The sequence below is a fragment of the Bacillus rossius genome, chromosome 5 (genome assembly GCF_032445375.1).
Source record: "Bacillus rossius redtenbacheri isolate Brsri chromosome 5, Brsri_v3, whole genome shotgun sequence".
NCBI classification, from domain to species: Eukaryota; Metazoa; Arthropoda; class Insecta; order Phasmatodea; family Bacillidae; genus Bacillus; species Bacillus rossius.
This window is the reverse complement of record NC_086333.1, coordinates 67767952-67795307: the sequence shown is the minus strand read 5'-3', so window position 1 is coordinate 67795307 and position 27356 is coordinate 67767952. Positions and strand designations below refer to the sequence as shown.

At 39.1% G+C, this 27356-nt stretch overlaps 1 protein-coding gene and 1 non-coding gene across 2 annotated transcripts in view; one reads left to right on the top strand and one right to left on the bottom strand.

Annotated features, from left to right (window-relative positions):
- Nucleotides 1-27356, top strand: part of LOC134532289 (uncharacterized) — a 47772-nt gene that overhangs the window by 15142 nt on the left and 5274 nt on the right. The window lies entirely within an intron of this gene.
- Nucleotides 16955-17027, bottom strand: Trnak-uuu (transfer RNA lysine (anticodon UUU)). Its single transcript has one exon. It is a non-coding gene; the product is annotated as a tRNA-Lys (tRNA).

Here is a 27356-nt window from a genome sequence, read left to right as displayed (position 1 = left end):
TCCAGGTATTCATTTCCAACGCGTTCTATATTCTGTCTTTTGAAACTTGTCTCCGGTTAGACAGTTCTCAAAAAGTAGTAACAGTAGTGTACGTATTCGTCTGTCAATGTTGCGCCACTTTTGCACAGAAATATTGCAGTTCTTTTTTATTTGGTTCAAATATAATCAATGATTTTTTTTTCATTTTTTATATAAATTAATATTGCAGCATAAAATTTTTATTTTAAGCAAAATGCTTTATAATTTTTTTTTAATTTTGTGTAGGTATATCTGATTGCTATAATAACTTTTAATACATAGATCTGTCTGTTGGTTTAGTTTTTTCATACTACGTAGTCCTTTTTTTGCTACTTAGGCTATAGTAAAAATAAATAATATGAACAGAAAAAATAACTCTGTAATTGAACATCTACGTTTGTTAGTAAAAAGTTTCCATATATTATTCATGGATGAATGCATTATTCATAGCAACTGCGGCCCTATAAATTGAAAGAAAAAAAGTGCGCTAGTTATATTTCACTAAGTATTTAAGAATAATGGGCATTACTATAATGTTAAGATATGCTGGATCCTTTGTCTCAGTTGAATATATATATATATATATATATATATAATCTATCAAACTAGTTTAATAAGAAAGTTATTGATAAAAATGAAAAGATAAATCAATTCTGTAGCATTTTGCTTTGGATGCAAGCGACAGGTAATCACTGGTACCACTTTCGAGAAATGCCAAGTTCTAAATTAGTTACGTGACACAGACTTTACCAGTTTCGCGTTTGAGCATCGACGAGAAATATATCAGTGACTGACAGCACTGATGCATGTTCGGAGCAGTGGCGGACCTAGGTTGTAATTTCAGGAGGGAAAAGGGGGGGGGGGAATGGAAAACCAACGATTTGAGGTTCTGAATGGTATAGAATATATTCTAGTCAAATGGGGATTCCCAAATTGTTTTTTAAAAAATAGTAGCACTTTAAAAAGCTCTTTTTGCGCATTTTTGAAGTCTTGAAAAAACCACAATCAAAACTATGGTTGGAATACGAATTTTTTTCAAACCACTCAATCTTTAAAAAAAAAGCTGCATATAGTATAGTAGCACTAAAAAAAACTGTAAAAAAGCACGTTTTTTCAAAAAAAAAAAGTTTATCGTCTTCAAAGATCAGGGGTGCCCTAGAATTTTTTAAAAATCTTTTAAGGGTTTTTTTTTTTTTTTTTAGTTCTAGAGAGGCGGCCCTAAATTTTTCCGGGCCCTGGGCCATTTACTTTTGCGAGGGGCCTTAATGGAGGCCTGGGCAGGTTTAAAACAGTCCCCCCAGAGGCAGAGGTGTACAGAGACACTCCTCCGAAAAATTTTGAAAAAAATAAACTTTTTAGTAAAACGTTTTCACGTCCAACTTGTTCTTGAATGCGGAGAGTTTTTTCTCGTAAAAAACTATGATGAAATATTTTAGTGTAATATTAATTTAAAGTTAATGTCAAGCATTTTAAATGAATGCAGCTTCGGGTAGTAGAAATGGCCTGGGCGTAAGCGGTCCGCTGAGGCTGCGTGTCGGGCAAGGTCGCAGGACCCGGCGCCGACGGGGGATGCCTCCGCGGAAAGAGAAACCCCCGCGGCGCCCGGCCAAAGGGGGTCCCTTGGAGGAGGGTCCGCGCGCCGCACCCAGCGCGCATGCGCGCGAGAGTCGCCGTCGGCGCACGTCCCTCCTGACGCACTGCGCATGCCCGAGTGGGACACAGCGAAAGTACACCGCGACATGGGCGCTCTGACCTCCCGCCGAGAAAGAGAAACATCTTCAGATAAACAGTAGCGGATCCGAAAGCTCACGAAAGAACACAAAAAAAAAAAAAGGAAAGGAAGAATATTTTCCTTTTTTTATTTTTTTATTTTTTATTTTTATTTTAGTAATGACTTGAAAAGCAAGGTGAAAGGAACCTTCATCTCCCCGCTTGAATCAATCTCCCAGCGGATAATAAAAACGCAAATGAGTTACTTTTCTGTTCAACCATTCAAGTCTCTCGTGATTTTTTTTTTTATGTGCACGGCTACGCATAGAGGCTTAAGGCTATGGTATCTCCAGGATTGTTAGTGAGCTCCTAATTTATTGCTCGAGTACCGAATCGGCGCTCATGAATTTCAGTCGTGTCGGGATGTTGGGAACGAACCGACGACTCTCGCCGCATGAGCGTAACGTTCTTCTGTTGAACGGCCACGGAGGTCTCCGTTTCCTTGATGAAAGTATCGTAGGAAAATTTTAACTAACATAATTCCACAATAAATTTAAGTGAGTAGTACATTTTCATTAATAATAAATTTTTTGTATTATTATGGAAAAAAATTAATCGTCGGTAAAAATTTTTTGAAAATTTTTAAAGCGCTCATAAATATCATTGCAACAAGAAAATCAAATCAAAAACATGATTATTTAAGGTGACATGTTTAGGATTTACTCCAATTGTCCTTACATTTATGGTGGAAAAATATTAGTAAAAACTAGCTAGACTGCTGTTGAGTCAGTGGTAAGTAGTTTGACTCTTATTAGAGTGCCCACTTTAAAGCATGGGGGGAAAAAAATCAAGCTTGGAAATGGCTTCGAAATGTTGGACTTATGACGAAATAGACAGATTATTTTCTCGTGCGCATTGGATGGCTGTCATTTGTCTGCGATTTCACCACGAAACCGTCACAATCGGCTGATGCAGACAAGCATGTGCATCGCAGCGCAAGGTTGGTCGTTTCGAAAGATTAACGGTTGAGGAGAAATGATTGTGGGTGTATGACGAGGAGTAGGGGCGGGGGAACCTTCAACATCATGAGGCATGAGAGAGAGAAAGAGAGAGAGAGAGAGAGAGAGAGAGATCGACAGCAAGAAAGGTGTTGTGGAGAGCTAAGTATTGGTAGGGTTGTAATTATGAAATGGCCAGTAGAGTTTGAATTTTTGATGATAATAACTTTGATAGTGTGTGTAGTATCTGTTGGACTTGTGTTTTTTTTTTTTGTGAATATGATGCACCTGTTTAAACTTAAAGTGTTGTTTAGGTGCTCATAATGTGGATTTGGCACTTGTTCCATTTTTCTGCAGCTCCTGTGCATTTTCTTGTTTGGTGGCCATATTGTTTTCAATAACTTGATTTAGCGCTCCAAAGACCTGGTGGGTGTAGAACGAGGAGTAGGGGCGGGGGAAGGTGCGAGGCAGAGACTTTCGGCGCGTGACTCTGGTTCACGAGATTTTTCACCCAGTTCCCACCACAGCGCTCGTCACCTGGGGCATCCGCAGTCTGCGACTAGCGAGGCGAAAGGCTAACAAAACCCGTCGGAAGGAAGCTGGTTGAAGACTGTTTCAAAATTAACTTATTTTCATATAAAACATTACGTTGGACATACGCCATTGCTAGTTTACACTGTGCCACAGAGAAAACATAAAGAACGGACAAAATGAAATGCGCACAAGTCCTTCAGTACTCGCCAGTGATGTGTAAACACCCAACCTCGGTAACGAGCAAATTCATGTGTGTTCTCATATTGCAAATAAATATATAATACGAAACTCGGACACGAAATTTAAAGTATAAATATTTAAAACAATGTCGAGCGTGATAAACGTTAGAAAATTGTGTTTTTCGACTGCTTGTCGCTGGAGAGTCGCGACTCGTCCCAGCTCTGACTCATGTGGCCGGATCTGGCTTCTCTTCACGTCGTCAATTTTGTTATACTAGTTTAAAAAATAAAAAAAAATCTAAGACGTGCAGAAAGTTTTAGAGAGTTTTCACTTTGATGAGAAATGAATATTTGTTTAATAACTCTGTTGACATAATCTATACTTTAAAAATATATATATTTTTTTACTTTAAGTAGTTCGTGGTTATTGTTGGATCATGTCATGAAAAAAAATCTTTACCTTTTTTTTGCCACTTCTTTTTGTTCTGTTATTGGATTTTTCCATAGATACCAGATAGGTTAAAAAAAATTGATGATTTTATTTTTACGAGCTTTTTTCGTGCCAAGTCATAACATACCTATCCATCACGGTTATTGTCGTAGCAAGGGGAAATGGCCCGCCTTCAGGTTGTAACGCATTCTCTTACCTTCTAGCGGAGAGTTTTTAATAGCGCGGAGTCCATTGTAACTCGAGCCATTAGCGCAACAATGGCGCAGGAGCGACCCGGCTTTTTGTAGTTCCTGTTGTCGCGGAGCATTGTAAGTAAAGCGAGTTTCTGTACTACCGACGTCTCCCTTTCTGACTCTTTTTATTGCTGTTCTGCAGCTTTCCCCCGCTCCATGCGGTTATACACATACAGTTTACACCTGTTTTTTTCTTCCTTTTTTGTAAAAGACCCAGTGTGACGAAGGAATGAATGAGAAAGTGTGGTTCAAAAGGCGAAAGATACGTGTCCGTTCGATTTTACGTTATGATTAGAGACCGGAAAAATTCGCGGGTTCATTTCGCGATAGGCTAAAATACAAATAGTTATACCTCAGTGCTGCCTCTGTTATTGGCTCACAACTCACCTGGATGACTCTGGGCCAATGAGAAACACCCAACCAAAGCTTTATCGAATCACAGGCTGCTACGTTGGGACGTCTCACAATACAGCAGCCAATGAGTGGGTGACATTTGACCGAGTGTACGTAGAACTGTGGAGTACATCCTAGAGGTCATTCAACCCGCGAAATTTTCCGGTCCCTAGTTATGATTAATAATTTTATATTATTACAATGTATTTATTATTTATTTTCACACTTCCGCTATGAAGTTACATTCATTCAGTTTTTGTTGATATCTCAAAAATTAACATCATTGCATTTGCATTTAGTTAACTCCTTTATCTGTCGATATATTTGTTTCCAGTTCAAGATGTCAGAGTGGAGTCTACGAAAAGCATTTAAGATTAAGCTGAGGACGTATGAGTAGGTTTCTTTATGGATTTCGTTTTTGAATTTTATTTTTAGTAGTGTGAAAATGACTAAAAAGTCTATTATCAGAGTAATTTTTAGGTATGAAACATCCGGTAGAGATTCTTGAAAGGATTCATGTGCTTTCCGTTACACCTTTATCTTCAATTCTACGTCATGTGTAGAGACCTGTAAAATTCGCGGGTTCATTTCGCGATAGGATAGAGTCCAAATACTTTTGACATTATTTTGCTTCAGTGATTGGGCCACAGTTTATCTGAAGGACTCTGGGCCAATGAAAAATCTTTAACAGAAGAATTAGCGAATCACGATCATTCCAGTCAACAGGTGTTACGAGTCGGTAACCAATCAGCAGATGTAATTTGCACGAGTGCATAGAGGATCATGGAGTATATCCTTTAGGGATTTGAAATCGCGAATTTTACAGGTCTCTAGTCATGTGTTATGGTTACCACTCAAATATCATAGTTGCACGACGAGAAGACTGCGCGCCAGTTCAGAGCCAGTACCGCGCTAGAAGCACCAGCGAGCGTCGAACTTATCATCCCGCCTCACTAACCCAGATACATCCGTAAATAGGCCCCTCAAATATTGTGCTCTATTTCCAATTATTTTACCTCTACATTGCTGTGAAGCAAGATAGTCTTCATTTTAACTGGAAAAATTTCACGCAGGATTACTGTTCGTGAACTTTACCAATCATACGATCGTGTTCGCTAAGTAAAGGTGAAGCAAAGTAAGGGCCTGAAGATTCCTGCGGAGATACGAAGTCAGTGTGTGTGTGTGTGTGTGTGCGCGCGCGCAATCTTTGCCATGTTAATAATTGAAGTCAAAAGCCAATGAATGACCCCTATACCTTTTCCCCATCTAGATAGCACTCTTAAGTCCTTGCTGATGTCTTGTTGACATCTTGTTTAACAATACTGACTTCATGTTGGTATTTTTTTACTTTTATTCCTAGCGAGTTATTTCCAAGCTATTATCTAGCTTTTATCATCTACGCAGCTACTTTTTGTTTTCCCATACACGCACTCCTTCGAAAGAAACTAAGAGCTCAGGGAGAAATAATTTTATCTGGACCCTCACTTTTACTTATGTAATGTACAATTTTTCAAATGAGGCAATTTAAAAAAATATAATTAAAAACTGTAAACGTTACCGTGGTCATAACTGTAAATGTAAACTGAGCGCAATGCATAACTTCTCTATTAGCAATATTTTTTTTTTTATTTCGTACATCTTTCAGCCAGGGGCGTACCCAAAAGGGGGTGGGGAGGGGGAGGAGGGATATATCCCCCACATTTTTGTGAAATCGTAAAACTCTATTATTCACATCAATAAATGTAAAGAATTCGTAAACATACATCGGGCAAAGTGGTTCTTGCCCCCACCCCCCCCCCAACCCCCCAAATATAATTATGCTTACGATCCTGCTTTTGAAACTCAATTGACTTCCCCCCCTTCCCAATTTTTTTTATGGTGCCCGAGCCCCAGGGATGTTCCATGGAGATTCCCAACTCCAGACGAGGGTCTGACTACAGAAACGCCCAGAGAGAGTGACAAAGAGAGAGAGAGAGAGAGCGGGCAAGACAAATGTTTGCTCTCCAAACAACTGCCAGGACGCGGTGTACAGAGAGCACCTCCGGTGTGGTGGGGGTGGGGGGAGTGGGGGTCTGTGTTCGTCCGTCCCTGCCCCGCTGTCCAGGCGCGGACGGCAGCTTTCTCCGTGATACTTGGAGCGGCCGTACGCTCGTAAGTCCGTGTCGGAACACGTCCCGTACGCGCGGCGCGCATGCTGATGGCGAAGTGTCTCGTTTCTCTTCGGGACACGTAACGAGCCAGGGGGTGCGGGCGGGGGAGACAGGCATTCACTGTCGTTTGGTCGCTTTGTTTTTTTGTTTTTTTAATCGTCTTATTGCTACATATGTAACATTCACCGCGCATTGGCATTTTTCAGTTGCAAGTATACGTGCAAAAATAAGGGCACAGTGGAAATTCGATTAAAAATGTACAAGAATTCCGAGTAAAAATATCAAAGGGTTCTTTTTTTGCCATGGAATTTTGTTTTTTGTGAAAAATCAAGAATATCTAGTAACAATCAATGATTTATATTTTAATGAAAATTTATTTTTTATTTAATAACATTTTTAATTCTTGTACAAAAATCAAGAACTTGTATTTTCATTAAATTTTTTATTTTATTTTTGTAATTTCGTTATGAAATAAATTTTTAGTTACATTTTTGAAAACATATATAAGTAAGTGAGCTAGCGAGTAATTTTTTTAAATTACATAAAATTAAATAAGCACTATTTATGAGAACTAAATATAAGATTAAATTACTTTAGTCAAGATTTACTTAAAATATAACCTAGTTAACTTCTCGCGACAAGCTTTTTGAATCGCATCCAACGTCAACTTAATGATTAATTTTTTTAATGTTACTTCCTACTATTGCTGAAGAAACACACCAAACTAAAAGCCATATATAGGCTAGTTAGAATTTACTCATAAAAATATATGTTTTTGGGGAGTTTCCCAACATTTTCGGATGTCAGTTACTCCTAGGGTTATTTTTATTTATTTTTTACTTTTCAGTAAATTTAATTAAAGCTTGTGTTGTAAAATATTCATTATTTACGGTACCTTTAATTTATGATTTTATATTACTGTTGGGGTGAAAAGTAGGGCCATGCATTGGAAAATATTAGAACGCCCATTAGACTACAATAAGGTATGCCCGTGCCAGCCAGTTTCTTCCTTGTGATTGGCTGCCGTCTGTGGCAAGAGAAACTATTGTCTTATTCGGCCGGGCCACTCAGGATACCTTTGCTTCCGCGCTGAATTACTGTGATTGGTGTTCTAACAGTAGGCCTGTACCGGATAGAAACTCAACCAGTCACGAAACACAGACGATGCTACGGTGTTTTCCTTTCAGGTAGCCTCCCCGGTCTAGAATCGAACCCGGGTCCCTTGGTCCACCAGTCAGACACGCTAGCCGCTAAACCAAGTGGGCTGACTACTTAAAAATATTTGGTAAATATGTTTTGACAAAATTTAAGACTAACCAAATTGGTCTTACACAACATCCTGGATTTTTTTATCTTCTCGTCATTACTATTATTTAAGGGCTAAAAACGTATATTTAAACTCGATGCCTTCCTTGCATTCGTAGTCCTATCAAATGTATACACACAAGTGTTGTAGGATGGATGTAAAAGGTCGTGCAAGTTTTTTTTTGTGATTATAATTTGGGCAACTTTTTTTTACGCTCCCATTATCTTATACTGAGTGAATATCTGTTGAAAATATTTGTAACAGATGTGTCGTGTTGAAATTTCATTCTTTAACCCTTAAGAGGCCCGCGTAGTCAGGTATGTATCTGTGTCAGTGAGGCGGGATGATAAGCGCGACGCTCGCTGGTGCTTCTAGCGCTGTATTGGCTCTGAAACTGCCACGCAGTCTTCTCGTCGTGCATATGGCAACTGTGAGATCTGAGCGGTGACCGTAACGCTATATGGCGGAGAAATAAAGATAAAGGTGTAATGCAAGTCCATTGAGTGGTTTTTTTAAGAGTCTGATCGGGATATTTCATACCTAAATATTATTATAAAAACACGAATGTTAACCATTTTCACTCTTCAAATATTACCGTTAAAAAACTAAAAACGGAAACAGAACAATAATCATCCGCCCTTAGCTTAAGCAGACCCCACTCTGATATCTCAAGCCATTTTCAAATCACGTGATTTTTTTATTTTATTTTCTTAATCTCTGCACACAGTATGTATGCCCAGGTAGTGATACGAGGAAATAAAATCAACATGTGTGAGACCCGAGCCGTTAACCAAATGCACTAGAGACTGACTAATTCCGGAGAGCTACAAGAATTTTGTGTGAAAACCTGGCGTTGTTGTCACGCCAGTCCTGCAGATGGCAGAAAGTATGCCCAGTATGATTATTGTATCTGTTTAGTACACATGGTACCAACATTACAACAACTAGAATAACTTTCTTTTCACTTGTAAAAAAAAACTTTTTTAAGAGTATTATTCAGATTTATGGGGAGGAATAAATCTATAGATCTTCAAATTCCTTAAAAAGAAATTAATCAATGTTGACACCAGACAATATAATATATCATTCAAAATTTTGTCCATGAAATAATCCTGTAGTTAACCTCTTTCCGCTAGGTTATTTTTTTCCACTCTCATCCTGTTTTGCTAGCATGGAGCTGGCGGGTGTTAGTAGCAAGTGCGTTCGAAGGAGCTCAAGTGAAGACACAGTCCAGTGAGTAAACCCAAGGGTGCGCGATGAAGAGGCTTGCGGAGGGAACCAAGAAACAAAGACGGCGACGTCCATCAGATTGAAAGAAAGATGGCGGTCTCCACCAGACGAAAACAAGATGGCTGTCTCAAAAAAAAAAACCGAAACCATATTATGACGATGTCACTTTTACGAAAAGCGTGCAACAATGCACAGGGGTGGGTGGTTTCGATTCGCAAATGGTGGGAAGTTCTAGGAAACAAAATGGCGGGAATCCAAGATGGCCGCCGCGTATCCCCGGCCCCCAGCACCTCGGGAGGCTGCGGCCGCACGTTTCCCGCCGGCACGCCGCGCGGGGACTTCTTCCGGTCCCTCGACCTGGATTCGTCCCCACCACCTCGCCGCGGAGCTCGGTCCGGGCTCTAAGTGAGGAAAGTGTCGGCGCGAAGACGAAGACGTCCTCCTCTAGGACGCGAAGCCCGCTCCTCGTCCCGCTGACGTGACGGTCCGCGCCGTGCATCCGGGACGGCCAGAACACTGCGTCTCTGCCCGGGCACACGGAGATGCAGAAGAAACCACGTGATCTGAAGTATGCTCAGTCCATCACAGAGGTGTCTGTTTACAAAAATTTACATTTCATAAAAAAATGTCTGCAGAAATAAAAAAAAAATTGGTTGTCTGTAAAGTAGGTTTACGGACGATAGTTTAACGTGACGTCATAACAAAACATTGATGAAATGATTGATCCAGAAGAAAATGAAATATATTCGGCCTGAGACTGAGCCGTAATGTTTCTGCAACCAAACCATTTAGGCATTAAAAATATTATATTCTTTGAAGAAGAATTTTTTTTAAAATGTTTCTATCTTTTGTATGATAAAATCTACCTCTGCATACTTTTATGAATAAAATTGAATCATTTTTATTGAATTATCACTATTTTTTAAGGATACAAATAAGGAGTGAAATGAAATCTACAATTTAATTGATAAATTTACTTTTATTTGCATTCATTAATTCAAATATATTTATTACTTTTGTAGTGTCGCGCGCGCCGTATTTATTTTTACAAGTACAAAAATGATGATATTGTAGCGGCCGGGATTCGATCCGTCAATCGTTAGATCGGTAATCAGCGACGCTAACCGCACGGCCACGAGGCCACGAGGCCATATTGGAAACAAGATTGTTTCAGATGTTATAAATTAATAATATTCTACGCACGATATTTGTTTGAATTTCTTTTAACTAGCATATTCTCTGTTGGACTCGAAATATTTACACGTTCGTGGGCTCATAACTATATTACTGTGTGTGATTTAGTTGATCGAATAATAACTCATGACAAATAATTACCAATGTCAAACTAAAGCGTGAAAAGTATCATACTAGCAATAAATATTTAGTTACACAGCTAAAACAATACTCATACAACACTGTTTAAATATACTGATTTACACTAGTAATTAAAATAATACGTACTTGTAAGAACGCCATTTCCTTGCGAATATACTCCCGTGGCGCGGTGCACAACAATAACGTCTGCCCCAAGCCGTGTGTGGCGACATGCGCAGGCGTGATCCAACCGGCGCGACCCGCCTATCCCTGCAGCATGGAAAAGAGTTTGTTTGAAATAAACAAATATTTGTTAATATGTGGTGAAACAATAATTAACTTTTGGTGAAAAAACATTTTGTTGGCCAAGCAATATTTGGTAAGTAACCAATTTTTTTCGTTACGCCTAACACAATATACCGTTGATTTGACGACATCATTTTGCTGGGTCAACATAATCTTTCCTACTATAACATTTTTTTTGGTTTAAATTAACAAAATATATTTATTTCACCATAACCATAACCAAACAAACCTTCCTTTCAGTGTGAGGGCGGATGAGATAATTATGTTTCCGTATTTCAATTTTAAACCGTAATTTTGAATGAGAGAAAATGGTAAAACGCGTACTTTCGGAATACATTTTCAGGCATGAAACGTTTGGTACATTTTTTTTGAAAACAATTAAGGACTTTGCATTACACCTTTACTCCGTCATATAATGTTATGGTTGCCACTCAGATCTCATGGCTGCCCTGTGCGCGTCAGTTCAGAGGCGACGCCTCGCTAGAAGCACCAGTTTACCTCGCGCTTATCATCCCGCCTCACTGACATAGACACACTCCTGACTAGGCTGGCACCTTAAGGGTGACAATGGCTAGTTCACCACACGTCTCTTCGCCTCCACACGTGCAGTCCACACGTAACGCGCCTCTTTGGGACTCTAAAGCGGCGACAATGTTTTTTATGATATCAAATTAAAGACAATATATCGCTAGAGACCTGTAAAATTCGCGGATTCATTTCGCGATAGGATAGAGTCCTAATGCTTTTGACATTATTTTGCTTCAGTGATTGGGCCACAGTTTATCTGAAGGACTCTGGGCCAATGAAACATCTTTAACAGAAGAATTAGCGAATCACGATCATTCCAGTCAACAGGTGTTACGAGTCGGTAACCAATCAGTAGATGTGATTTGCACGAGTGCATAGAGGATCATGGAGTCTATCCTTTAGGGATTTGAAATCGTGAATTTTGTAGGTCTCTATATATCGCTGCTCTTCCCTGTACCATTTGCAGTACTTAGTTTGAGATTTTTCACGCCTAAAAAAACGCCCGTTAAAACACCCGTTTTATTCTTTTTCCACTGTCAATGAAATACACGTTAGAGACGAAACCATAGAACTTTCAAGAAATCTTGAGCGGTTTGTACATGGAGTTCTTCCCCAGTCGGACGGCCACATCACCGGGACGGTAATTCTAATTCATAACTCGTCAACCATAATCGGGCGTGGTCACCGTCACCGCAATGTTTCTGGCGTTGCAATACGCCGATGGTGAAGGGAAGGAAGTTGCTTCACCCACGTCGCCACAAGCCCGTTTCCCGTCAGCTCCTCAACTCTGTGCGTGCTATATACCCCAGGGTGAAACACAGTAGGTACACACCAAGGGTGCAGACCTGTAGGATTCGCAAGGAGGGGGGGGGGGGGCCGGGAAGTTTCCAGGGGGTGGCCCTTGCGGACCGATAGTTCTGAAGGTGGGGTCAGAGGTCCGCCTAGTCAGGTATGTATCTGTGTCAGTGAGGCGGGATGATAAGCCCGACGCTCGCTGGTGCTTCTAGCGCGGTGTCTCCTCTGAGCTGGCGCGCAGTCTACTCGTCGATGCGTAGGGCAACTTTAAAATTTGAGCGGTGATCGTATCATTATATGGCGGAGAAGTTAAGACAAATGTGCAATGCAAGTCCCTTAAATGCTTTCAAAATTCTGTACTGGTTGTTTTATGCCTAAAAAAAAAAAACTACCCCGAAAACACACCTTTTAGCCATTTTAACACTTCTAAAATTGCAGTCTAAAAACATAATCCGTAAACAAAACTACTTGTCGGCCCTCGGCTATTTCTTAAATGTTTTTTTCGTAAACAGAACCCACTAGGATATCTTGAGTAGTTTTCAAGATCGCGTTGTTTATCCTGCTGTATCTCTGCGCATCGTGTGCGTGCCCGGGGTAGGCGGGGGCCTTAACCGACAAGTCATCTCTGGATACGGAGCTTGTATGCTGTACACCGCCCATTTTTTGACCTACACGCACGCAATAAGCAGAAAACTTAAATAAAAGCACAGAAAGTTTTCCATAAGACATAGTTTTGACATCAAACCCGATTCATAGTCACGCTTTTACAAATGCAAGCACGCTCCCCCCCCTTAGCGAGGGTCTTCTTAATTCCAAGGGGACCCGGGCCCCCCTGGCTTCTATGGGGATCTAATCCCATGCTATACATTGACCCCGATCAAACATTTGAAAAAATCTGCGTTCAAGCTACTTCTTTTTTTTTTCTTCCCTGCTTTGAAACGTAAACTCTTGGTTAGGGTAAGTGAGTTACTCAAATCAAATTCTCACAAAAATTCCTTCTTTATTGTAATTTTTTTAAGTAGGGTTGGTATTAGTGCCTCTATGTGATCATAACTAAAATGAAATAGTTGTTAAGGTTTGTTCAGTTCCAGTAATATTCGCAGGGCCACGTACTTTTGCGAAAAGTTTTCCAGACCAGCTGTGTGTTTAAAACTATGTAGCGTTGTCTGTGTTTCGTGGTTGGCTGGGTTTATTTAAGGCACGTGTATGCTGTCAGCACACCAATCACAGCCATCTAGTGTGTAAGTAAACGCGTCCTGAATGACACGACCAAATAGGGTACCTAATTGGTTCCTCTTGCAGACGGCCGCCAATCACAAGGGAACAATCGCTAGCACGGGCATACCTTTTAATAGTCTAATGTTCGAGCAGATTATTTCGCGAAAAATACGTGCCCCTAATAATTCGTAAAATCTTTGTTAATGTATTGAATTTCTCACGAAAATTCTTTGTTTATTATTTTTCTTCCGCTGTATGGACCAGGGCTGTCCGAATCATGGAGAGCATAAAGCCGGATTTTAGAGGGGTGGTAGTTACAGCTGATTCTCTGTTTGTTTGTTTTTTTTTACATCGGAAAGCATTGAGTGGATATAGCGACCGCCATGTTGTTAAAAATACAAGAATATCACAGTCCAGCTTGGCGTGTGAGCCCAAGCCTCAAGTTGCGCTCGTGACGGAACACGTGTAAGTTTATCTGTCTAAATACCCGGCAACACTGTCAAATTTCCGCTGCTAACACCTTCCTGTATGTTATGTCAAATGAAGTTAGAGGGTTATGACGTCACCGAAAAGGTCGCTAGCTCAGCTATGTTTTTTTGACAATTTGGATGAATAAAAATTTTCATAAAATATTTCCATAAAATATTTTTCATGTAGGACGGGTTCTGAAATAAGTTGGTTGGTGGATGCAATCGACCAATAAAAATGACATCCGTTTTCGTCTTAACGATTCTGGCGAAGAGAAAATAAGTTAAATAACTAAATTAATATTAATTTTAATGTCGTACGCGAAAGCATGTTATGCGTAAAATTGAAATAATCTTGCTATAAAATAAATATATGAAAATTTATTTCATTATACAGCAAATGTTATTGTAATTTAGAATAAATCATGTTTAAAAATTTTAAAAATGCATGAATATAAAACAAGTTAAAAATATGTGATATGATTTCATAATTTAAAAAAAAATTGAAAAGTTTGAGATAGCTGAGATCAAAAATAAACTTTGATAGTGTGACTTGACTTAAAACATATTAGAGGTTATTCGTCCAAACATATTTGACAGAGAAAATTGAAAGCCATTTTCCATCCAATACTTTCCCTCCAACTATGCTGTTAAATATTTTGGAGATAAACAGTGTGATAGGGCCTTAAAGGTAAGTTCAAGGTAAGCCCCGCTCAAATTGCACTGTTAGGTTTACGTTAGCTTCGAGGCCACCGCGCGCTCTCTGCCTCTCTGTGCACAACGGGGGGTCCCCTTCTCCGGGAGCGATACTGTTCTACTCGTGCGTCCAAGTCTCCCGGCGCTCGCGGAAACTGCCGCCTTGTCGTCTAATTGCTCGAGCCTTTCACTTTCCTCTTGTCACCGCGGGGCCTAAGTGATCTCGCTGTCGCTCTCCCCTCGCCGTGCGGAACGTCCTCCAGGCACGACGAACTTCCTCTCCCCCCCCCCCCCCCCCCCCGCCATCAGGCGACGGGGGTGAACTGCGCGTGTCTAACCGCCCCCGAGTGCGATCGCTGGCTGCTGTGCGTTCCCTCCTCCTTTCCCCACGCGGCCGAGAAACGTCGTTACAATGAACGTGATCACACAGAGGGAAGAACAAAGTTTAATTTTGATATCAGCTATCTCAAACTTTTCAATTTTTTTTTAAATTATGAAATTATATCATATATCACAGTTCTCGATGGAATTATTTTTTTTAACTTGTATTATATTCATGCATTTTTAAATTTTTAAACATGATTAATTTTAAATTACAATAATATTTGTTGTATAATGAAATGTTCTAATTTTACAAAAGATTCCTTTGGAAACAAATTGCGAAAAAAAAAAATAGTTTGTAATTCTACAACAAAGATATTGTAACTTTGTACAGCACTTGGCTATGGATATATATATATATATATATATATATATATATATATATATATATATATTTATATTATGAAATACGTTTTTCGAGATAATTCTGAGTAGGTATTCCCTATGAAAATTGGCACACAATTTTATATTTTAATTGATGTTTCATTCAAACATAGTTTTTTTTAATCATGAAAAAAAATCTAATGGGAAAAATCTACACAATATGTTGTTGTATTATTCTTATTATGTGCGCAGTTTAACACTGGGGAGCTATTCAGGGGACATTCTACAAATAACTTTAACTATTGTAGGAAATGAGCAAATACAAACCCGGGTAAGAAACAGAACCCAGTGTAACCGCAAACACTATTTTGTAATGATAGAGTTGTTTTCAGGTAAATGTTAAAAACTACAATTATCTGTAATTTTAAATCTATATTTATTTTCCATTTACAAAAAATATATTTATACCATGTAGCGCCGAACTAACTGCTCGCGAACCTCCGGGAAACATTGTGTATTTGATGACGTGCCTATTAGTTTTGTTCCACAGTTTTCTTATATAATCATGAAGTGGTCTGCAGGAATATTAACTGAGACTGATAATAATATTTACAAAACCATATATTTCCCCTGGCATCCTAAACATAGGTACAATATAAAAAAAATTAAATTAAAATGCCATGAGGGGAAAAGGTGCTGAGTTGAATATATCTGCGACCAAAATCGCGTAATTTTCCTCACGCGAAGACATGACTTGAGAACTCATACCGGTCGCTGACAAATGACTGCTGGTGGTTTGCGAATGGTTTACTTCCTTTTCCTGGGAAGTTCGTCGTGCAGATTATTTCAACGAACGATTCGCAAACGAGTTGGCTCGCAGTTCGGCTCGCAAATACACACACACACACACACACGCGCGCGCGCGCACACACACTTATAAGGCGGGCGAGACGGGTCGTTACCACAACGCCGAAATACTGTACAACAACGCTGAAATACCACAAAGCCGAAATACCACAACGCCGAAATACAGTAACGCCGAAAAATTTTGCTGTGGGGAGGGGGGGGGGGGCAGGAGCAAAATGAAAAACAACTGAATGAATTTGTGTGCTAACCTTACCTAACCTAACTTTTGTGGCAGTCCTGCAATGACTTTTTTCGGGGTTAATGTATTTCGGCGTTGTGGTAATTCGGCGTTGTGGTACACAGTAGTTTTCTAGCTGTTGGCGTTGTAGTCCATTTGGCATTCGGCGTTATGGTTTTCGGCGTTATTGTACGTTCGGCGTTGCGATATTTCGGCGTTGTGGTGCGTCCCCAGGCGAGACTCACAGACGCAAGACAAGAGGGGGTCGCCGTGTTCCTTGTGTCAACAGCTGCGCGCGCAGCAATTACCTTAACTAATTCCCGTGCGCCGTCTGCCATGTGCCCCTTTCTCAGCGGGTTCCTTGCGAACTGGGTTGGTTGTTCCCTGTTCCTCCTGCCTTTGCGAGTGTGATACAGGATGATATTCACGTTTCACCGCGACGCACACGCCGTGTTGCTTATTTCATTTGGAGCCAAAATCAAATGTTTCAGGTTTTATATTGCTTATTTACTTACAAACATTTAAAATAAACAAAATCATGATTTAATTTATATGTATATATACACTAACAATTCAGACAATTATATTTAAATAAATGCAAGTTTCAAGAGTAAATTAAAACTAACAAGAAGAAAATTACGCCCGAACAGGGATTTGAACCCTGGACTCTTAGGTTAAAAGCCTAATGCTCTACCGACTGAGCTATTCGGGCCCATTGATTATATTTCATAAACCAAATGAAATTTAGAACCATATTGCTAGGGACATCTGTATTCCGCGGATACATTTAGCGTCAAGGTATTTCACAAAACACTGTAGCTTTATGCTATACTTATTGGCTGTAGTCGGTGAAAGGTGTTTACCCGCCAATGAAAAAAACAGGCACGCCAATTACTGCACGCTCACAATTCGCCATTACTCTAAAAAAAAAAAAAAAAAAAGCTAGTAAGTTTTGTGAAATGCCTTGACCCGAAATGTATTCGCGAAATACAGGTGCCCCCTACCTATTCTCAAATTTGACTGATAAATTTTACAAATGGGTAATACCTCACAATGAACAGGTTATTGAGCACGGTTGTGGAAGAAGGACATTGTTTACCAAAGGGCCGTACAGACACGTATCACGCAAGCCGCGTGCAGATACGTAGGCACGGAAACGGGAGATGGATCGAGTAAACGTAGACGTATCTCCCGGGACATTTAACTATCGCCTCTGCTGCTTCCATAGTGCACGGAAACGTAACATATGACAACCATTGAGATAGAATTTCAAGGTTACGAAGTACTAATTTATATATATATATATAACTCACCATGTTCCCGATGGTAATTGAAATTAAAAACAAAACCTAGCTTATCTGCCGGGTTTCAAACCGGCATAATTGAGAAATACATGAACACAATACTGAGAAATATGATTTTCAGGAATTTTGTTTTCTTAAATAAGAAGAAAAACCATGAAATGTGAATTTCCTCTACTCGTTTCCTTTACGGATTTCTCAAAAGTGTTTTATCCTTATTTTTTATGAATTACCTACCAAAATAGCTTATTCAACTGACTTTTTTTTTTATAAATATTAGCCTAAACCAATTTACAGATTTATAACTTCAAAAGTGATACTTTTCTATACAAAAATTACATTCCCTATTTAATCCCCTTAGGTGACGAATTTACAAAAATAATTTCTTAGTGCTCACTTACGTTGTATAAGGAACTCCTGTGTAAAATTGCATGCTTATAGATTCACCGGTTTAAGCTGTGGGTTGACTGTCAGTCAGTGTTAGAGTTTTATTACGTACTCGCTGAAGTATCCGGCATTTCCCGGGCTATATACATCATTACACATCAGATCAGTTCTTCAGGATTCCTCATCGGCAACGTCTCAGCAACCGTCCGACTTTTCTCCAATGTTACAGTTTTTGAGTAACCTGCTCTGTGCCTATGCGTTTTTTTTTTTTTTTTTTTTTTTTTTACCATTTGGTCGTGGCAATGAATTAGTTCAGCACAAACAAATAATGATTAAAAAAAAATTTAATAAACTATCATTGTAACCCTGCAATGGAAAATTAGACCGCACACATTAAAGAATCGCCTACAGGACTTCACGATATACCACATTTTGAGTCCAGACTTGGTAGCCAATACATCCTTGATTCACGGAATCTGCACAAAATATGCGAAACAATATGTTTATAGGTGTGCGATTAGCACGAAAAAAATCTATTGGCAATTATAAAATGTTATTTATTTTTTTGAATAAGAATATTAATTACCATATTGCATATTTTCATTTTAACTTAAATATCTCTAAATCTCTTTCTCCACTGTCAGTTACATTTAAAAGAAATTAAAAGTTAAAAACTTTTGAAAATTATAAATTAAATGAAGTGTGTGAAAGTGTGCGAAAGTGTGCAAAGTTTGAAAAAGTTAGTCTATAAAAGTAAGTGTGCCGCTGTGTGCGGGCTAGTGTGTAATTTGCTTTAGAAATAATATGTTGCATTTCTGTGCTAATTTTCTGTGGTAATTTATTTTAATGATGACATTAAACAAGAAAGTACAAATTAATAATGACAATTGCACCAAATATGGCGACGAAAAACGATCAAGAGCTTTCATTTTTATCCACTTTAATCGGTACAATAGCAAAACGTAATGGCTTCACAGCTATTGCATGGCGGACATATAAGAAATGACACTGTTTGTACGTCTGTTACGTTGTATGTCTATGACACACACAAACTTTCATCCCCTATTCAACTCCCTTAGGGGATGTAATTTCAAAAGTCCTTCCTTAGTGTTTACCTACGTTTTCCAGTTGTATAAGAATTGATTTCTCAGAATCATTCTGAGTAGCATAAGTTAGTCTTTTCTCGAGTGAAATAAAAGCTATGGTATTTTTCATACAATCACTTCAATACTATTGTAGATATGGTAACGTGGGAAGCAACGAAAGAAAAATGTTTGGTTTTTAGTAGTAACACGAAAGTTAAAGAATATTTTTTTGTAATCATTCTTCTTTGCCATGCGCAAAGGAAAGATGAAACAGCGGTAGCATACATGAGTGATATGAAGTACGTGGTTGTCTTAGGTAGTCCATAACTGCATCAGAATTGGTAGAGCTTGTCGTTGATAACTTGGATTCGGAAATTAGGCAGTACTCTCTAGTTAGTGATCCCGTGCATATCAAGGAGTTAAAAAAAATAATTTTGGCAGTGGAAAACCGCGCGCGTATTCGTAATATAAATAACCAAGGAAAGGGGGCCAACGTTGATAATCCTGAACAATGAAGGACGAATAAGCAAGCGGGGATAGATTAACGTTGTTTCATCTGCGGTAAGCGTATCATCTTGCTCGAGTAGGCTATTCTTTTAACTACCGAAGTATTTTTATTTTAAAAAATCGAAAGAAAAAAAGATTGGTGAAAACATTTGACAAACTATTATAGGACCAAAATTTTACTTTATGTTTGCAACGTAGAAAAGCCTGCCGAGTTTAAATACTGCAGCTGTCCGTTAGGTGTGAAAAATTATCAAAACATTACGCGGAAAAAAAAAGTGAAATCTTTCCCTTTATCTAAAGGTGACTCTATCTGAGGTTATAGATGCGACGAAAAGTCACAAGACCGGAAATCCGATACGATGGTGAATTCAGTATTTTTATGTCATATCGGCCATCTAAGATAAGGCCTGCACTGGCTTTAAAGGAGCGTTGCGATTTTAGATTTATTTTTCAAGCGTTGAAAATTAAATTTTTAAACGTTTGTAATTTTTTCTGTCTTTTTTTTTGTCACAAATTTTCTCACTAGTTATTTACTAATCGCTTTGTTTGGATCTGCAAAAGGTCAAGCACCTTTACTTTATATTGTATAATATTTAGTAAATATATGCTGAGAAATTTTGAGTCTAAGCGCAATATGTAAGAGTGCTACCTTGATAAGAGCGCAGGAAAAGCCTTCAAGAAACAGTGAACACAGTAAAATCAATTAACCAACGTGACATAGAACTTAGCGAGAAGTAAGATTTACGAGTCAATGTAATTAGTATTTTGATTGGGAGTGAGAGTCTGTCGTCGTAAGAGACGTTAGCACCGAAGACTGCGTGGAAAGAGGTCGATGAATCACTGACATCGATCCACGAGAAACCTCGTGAGTTTATCGACCGCGGCCTGGATTCACGCGCGTAAAAAGACGGGAGATTCTTTTATGTGAAAGAGGAGAAGAGATACCCTGCGAGTTTTCACTTCCAACAACGAAATAATTATATTTTCCTGATGAGTTAAGTAAAAAAAAAAAAAAAAAAACGCCAGCGAGTCATTCACGGGGACGCACCACAACGCCGAAATGCCAAATTGACCACAATGCCAACAGCTAGAAAACTGCTGTGTACCACAACGCCGAATCACCTCAACGCCGAAATACACTAACGCCGAAAAATGCCATTGCATGACTGCCACAAAGGTTAGGTTAGGTTGGACTATGTTAGGTTAGACTAGGTTAGGTTAGACTAGGTGAGGTTAGGCTAGGTTAGGTTAGGCTAGGCTGGGATAGGCTAGGTTAAGTTAGGTTAGGTTATATTACGCTAGGTTAGGTTAGTTTAGGTTAAGTAAGGTTAGGTTGTGATTGTAGTATTTCGGCGTTAAGGTACATTTAAGAAACACACACAAATTCATTCAGTTGTTATTTCGGCGTTGTGGTACACAGCAGTTTTCTAGCTGTCGGCGTTGTGGTCAATTTTGACATTCGGCGTTATGGTATTTCGGCGTTGTGGTAACGACCCGCCAAACACATCCAGTCAGTAGCTAAGAGGTATTTTTCTCCGATAACCGGCGAGCATTTTAAACAGTTCATGTACAAAATCATGCGCTTAGGCCAAGCGTCTCAGAACCGAGATATATTTTTCTTCGATACTCGACGAACATTTAAGCAGGTGTTATTCAATGTCAGGCGTTTAGACCAGGCATCTCCGAACCACGAGGTCAGTCATGGCCTGACTACAGTCTTGTCGATACAATGAATCACAGTAATTTACCTCTTTACTTGTCAGTAAGAGCTCGTACAAAATAATGATCAGTTCCTAACGTTTACGCATGTGACAAACATTAAAGTTTACAGTTTTTTTTTTTTTTAATCGACATATATGAGAGAAATTTCTGTGATTAAAATTAAACATTTGTTTGTAAATAAAACACTTAGCGTGAACACATTATAAATTGTTCATATATAAGTTTAAAAAAAAAACACGAAATACGTACACACGAATAATAATAGAATTGCCCATGCATCTTTCGAAAAACAAATTCTGACTCTCGTGTCGGTAATATCGTGCTCGCGATGCGACGGAAATAGGAATAATTTATAATCGGGACAGTCTGTTCCATCCCCCATTTTTGTCACGCTGACACTACGAATGCGTGGAACGCTACGCTATTGTGACTGAAGTAGGAAGCGTTGATAATGAAGCAGCGATGGTATATGATGTCCCAAATGGGGGGGGGGGGGGAGGGGGAGATCAGCCCCCTTTTTTTCATGACACAATGTTTACCCTCTTACTAACGACAATGTTCGCCACGTTCTCCGCATGTGAAAAATCAAGGGTTTGGCCGCGCCTGTAATTGAACCCAGAATGCCTGAAGGGCATACGTACCCCAATTAAAGAGAAGGTACATTTATGTTGAATCAAGTAAATTCATAAGGGCGACGCTCGCTGGATCATTTAACGCAGCGTCGCCTCTAGGCGCGAAGGCTCGGAAACTGGCGTGCGAGTCTTCCCCGTTCGTCGGCTCGCTTCTTGGGGAACTTTCCCCCCCGCGCCCCTGATATACCGCATCGGTGGAAAGTCCTGTAGCAACGGCCGATCCTGGTTCCGCGACCAGTTTTGCTTTGCGTTCGGCGAGGATGTCAGGTTCATTAGGCTGCTCGACGGTCCTCTGGTCGTTGGTTCGGTCCCAGCTGCCCAGCGAGTGTCGACCTTACGAGCGCTGAGCTGGTGGCCATGTCGCCAAAGAGCGGCACCAACAGAACTTGTGTGCTTTCAGATGCATTACGTCTCTGAAGGACACACTGGGTTCTTTCAAATTATTGACCCGTTACAGGTCATTATTTTGTATTTAAGTTCCACGCTGATAAACTTGCCGAGACTTTGAGCGTGGTCAGTCAGACGTATGAAAATACTGATCACACCATCGTATCGGATTTAGCAGTATCACAAATTTCGAACCCGTAATTTTTTATCGAATCTGAACGATTATTTGAAGTTTGACTTCTTTAGGCGCGTTATGAAAAAAGTTATGATTATAAATTTTTACTATGCGCGCGCAGAAAGCTACAAAAATTGACAGGCTGTAAAAAGGCTAAATACGAATAAAAATCATACATGTGCTTTTAAATCATATACTTTAGTGATTGATATTGAGTACTGGACCATATAATTAAAAACATTTATTTCTTGTGAATATAAGTGGTAGAATTGTGTTCAAAAACTTTTCGAGTCTATTTTCGAGTGTATTTATATAAGTGAGGTTATGTCTACACATCACTGGCGAGTACTGTTAGAGCCGCTCCCCGCGCGGGTGGTTTCCCCAGGGCGGGATACGGCCACTAAAAAAGTTGCGCAATTCAGAAATACCAACATCAAAATTTAAGTTTCAAATATAAAGAAAACATTGACTTTAGTTAAACAAAACGACTTCAATAAAAAAAAGTAATTTTACAGACATTATTAGTTCAGAATTTATGGAATGTTGTATTAACAGAGTGACGTATTGAGTATAATTGCAAACTTTTGAAAAATATTTGACAATGTTGAATTATCTTGGTGGCAATTAAATAAGCATGGCTGCCATTAGCAGGCGTGTGCTCGTGTGACATATATATATAATTATGAATTGAAACTAAAGTTATGATTGTCAAGAATCAGACTTTGCTGTTATGCATTTTTTAAGTTTTGGAACAAACTAAAAAGCACTTAAAAATAGTGTGTTTGTTGTTTTCGTATTGGAAAATAGGTAATCTGAAACATTTATGGTGAATATTACCAGTAGCGAAAGACAACAAAAAAATCGAGGTGGCCAATAGTTTCTTTCTAAAAGTTAACGACTTTTAGGTTGTTAGGTTGCCGATAAATACCGCACAGTTCGCTGATTTACAAAGAAAATAAGAGCGTTAGTTATAGCATTGAATTGCGACTCTTGATCTTCCTCGCTCTGTGGGTTTCCCAAGTGTCCGGACAATATACCATTGTCAGGAAGGGGGGTGGGTGGGGGGGGGGAGAGTCCTGAAGGTCCCGACCCCTCCCTTACGGAATTTAACAGAAATAAAGAACATGCGAAACAAGATTTAGAAAATGACAGCAATTTAACTACATAAGTTTACAAAGAAATCGTTTTGGACATACTGTTGTGATAGTTAAGAAGGTATCACGTATTTATTCCATATTACAGCCCTCATACACAGAAACAGCAGGAATTGTGTTTCCAAGTACAGTCTCTATTTCATGCCAGTTTGCACATGTGTAAGTATGTCTTTCATATGAGACTTGACATGTGTGTTTCGCGTATTTATTAACGAAATCAAACCAAGAATTAAAACATTTAAATAAAAATAACCAAAAATATAAAATATCCAGGTTAATTCCACTCAAGCTAAATCATAACTTAAAATGTATATATGTAAACGTTAAAGTTAATTAAAAGTCTTCTATTCCTTGCTATTTTAGTGGTCCAAATCATTATATTTTTTATAATTCCAAAAATGCCATTATAATATTATACTTACTCGTAACAAATGGTATAATGGTTATAGTGCCCCACCCCCTTTTTTCCTTTCAGAATCCTGGCTACGGCCCTGGATAGAGCATACTCGCCGGAGTCTCCTCCTGCTCCTGGACCCCGGCAGAACTGTAGTTGCACACATTATGCATACAACGTTTAAGTTATTAAATTTAGTTAGGTAAAAAAATTAATTGATTTTCACGTGTATTTGATAATTATTGCTAGTTATTTTGTAATAAGAATATTTCTGGTGTTTTTTAAATGGAATAATCCGTAAGACTAAGCGTTATTGATCCAAATCGATGCCAATTAGATTTGTAACTCACGAGTATGATTATGAGTAATAAAAGGTTCACTAATAAAAAAAACACACAAAACCTACTAAATATCTAACGTGACTCTATTTTTTCAAGCCATTGAATTTTCGAAAATTAAAACCTTGGGTAGCCACGCGGATTCTGCGTGCATGTTCCGCGCCATGCATGCAAGACAACTAGAAACCATTGTTGACTTGCAGTGCTTGCAGTTTAGAAACAGTTTTCACAGAACTGTATTTTATGGCGTTGACTGCTCGAAACGACTGGAAACCGGATCTTTACTCGCACGCCATCACCAGGTGTGGCAAAGCACCGTTCCCCAAAACTTTTTGGGTGTTGATTCGTGGCGAAGATGAGGTGGGAAATTGACGAACTACGTCCTCGGCATGTCATGTCCTGGCAAGTAGTGGCTCTATGACATCAGTCCCGCTGGGAAGTGTGCCCGCCGCGCGCTGCACCGGGTCAGTGTCGCAGTAGGCCGCCCCTCGCCGCCTGGGAGCATTCACACGCGCGCCGCAGACGTCTCCCGGCTCGACCCGCGCAGACACGGGTCAAGCGTCGGCCCGGTCGGGGACGTGGTTCGCACGCCCGCCGCCAGATGTCTCCGGGGTCGACCCGCGCAGACACGGGTCAAGCGTCGGGGAAACCTACGATTCACTCATCCTTCTGGACATACCCGAATACTCACGTTGGCAAGCCTTCTTTTCACATACGAGAGAGCCAAACCCGATGTTCGCCAAGTTCATGCTCGCTTTTTTTTCCGTACCACAACAGGTGTATTTATTTGGGGGGGGGGGGGGGAAATTCGCGAGTATTTATTCTCCAAATGCGCGGGTTTAACTTATAAGATGTCATTCTTAAAATTAGCAAGAAGTAATTATAAATACTTTAAAACATTGTGGATGGTTGGTTATATTAGGTAAGTATAGCTACATTAAAATTACTGTAAAATCATTTTATGTTTGCTTAGCAAATAACTTTTTAATATGTAGCTATCCAGCACTAGGAAACCGTTTACATGATTTCACAGTATTTTTAATGTAGCTATCCTAACCAAATCAACCGTCCACGATGTTTTAAAGTATTTATAATGTAGCTAACCTAACCTAATTGACCATTAGTTATCATGAGTTACAATGAACAAAAAAAAACCGAAGATGCACGATCGGGAGTTTGGCTCTCTCGTCTGTTGAAAGAAGGCTTGCCAACGTGAGTCTTCGGGTATGTCCAGAAGGATGAGTGAATCGTAGGCTTCCCCAAGCGTCCGCCCGGTCGGGGACGTGGTTCGCACGCCCGCCGCCAGACGTCTCCCGGGTCGACCCGCGCAGACACGGGTCAAGCGTCGGCCCGGTCGGGGACGTGGTTCGCACGCCCGCCGCCAGACGTCTCCCGAGTCGACCTGCGCAGACACGGGTCAAGCGTCCGCCCGGTCGGGGACGTGGTTCGCACGCCGTCCGCCAGACGTCTCCCGGGTCGACCCGCGCAGACACAGCAATAATTGGATAAAAAATAAAATCGTAGCTGTATAAAAGCTAATCTATACTTATAAAAATTAATGTATTGTTTGCTTGTCCCGAATCTGTTTCTATACCATTCATACGATTGCGATGAAACTTTGGTGAGTTATTGTTAGGTACCAGTATGCATATTCCCGCGAAGGTTTCTGTATTAGTACTACATTTTACAACAGTTAGCGTGCGAATCGTTTCAACAAAATGTATATTTTTATTTAGTTTAGGGCCAGTTCGTGTGTTTTCGGTTTGTGAGTACTCACGCATTACAAAATTGAATTGTATTAAATACCTATAAAAGAAATTTAATATTATAAAGAGAGATACATAAAAATAGAGAGATAGCGAAAGATACAGAAATATAGAGATAAAGAGAGATATAGATGGAGGCATAAAGAATGGGCTAGAGGGATATATATTAAGATATATATAGATATATAGACATATAGGCACATATAGACATAGAGTTAAATAAATGTATATAGAGGAGCGAGATAGAGAAAGATAGAGAGATATGTAGATATATATGTAGTTAGAGTTATAGGGATATATAGAGTGACATAGAGATATAAATAGAGAGAGATAGAGGGATAATTAGAGATGGAGAGATGATTTGTGTATGTGAATTTACAACAAAAAAATGAATGAGGCATTGCAACGCATGCTGGGCATTACATAGTACTAATATAATATATACTAATAATACCCATTCCGTTGTCTATGCTCAGGAAGACTATACGTTTCTAGTTCGTCGAAAGAACTAGCTAGTAGACAGTTACAAATTTCGTAGAATATAAATTAATTTCATTCAAAATTGAAAAAAAAAAATGTTTGGGAGTTGGTAGAATTTTCAATTGAGGACTCTATTACAAAAATGTAAAAATGAATGTCAGACTAAATTTGTACTGTGTTAGCAGGTGCAATATTCATAATTGACAGTCAGTGAGTCAGAATTCCACCGACAAACTTTGACTGCAGGTTCGTCACAAAAAAAAAAAGAAATTTAAAACTTATGTAACACTTATGGTTTTACATGTTTACCCAATGCTCTTTGCTTTTTTTTTAGGGTTGGACCTTAACCACTTGTTTATTGAAAATAAAAGAGAAAGTACTTTGAGTATGGATAATGTTAAATTAAACCATTGATTAAACATAGTTTTACAACCACCCCAAAACCTGTGCTGTGTTAAAATGATTCCATTGAAATATTCGTGAATAAAAATACTTAGAACAATTTATGGGTAAAGACACCATTTTATGGTTTTATTTTTAGTCCAATTTTGTTTTTAAAACAGAATATTTCTGTTTATTGTTTTTTTTTAAATTTTTTTAAAAGCATTTTTGTAATAATTACTCCGCAAAAATAGTGGTAAAATTTGTAGCTGCATTTTTACGTAAAAATAATTTGTAATAAATTATTTAAAACAGATACATTCAAAACAATA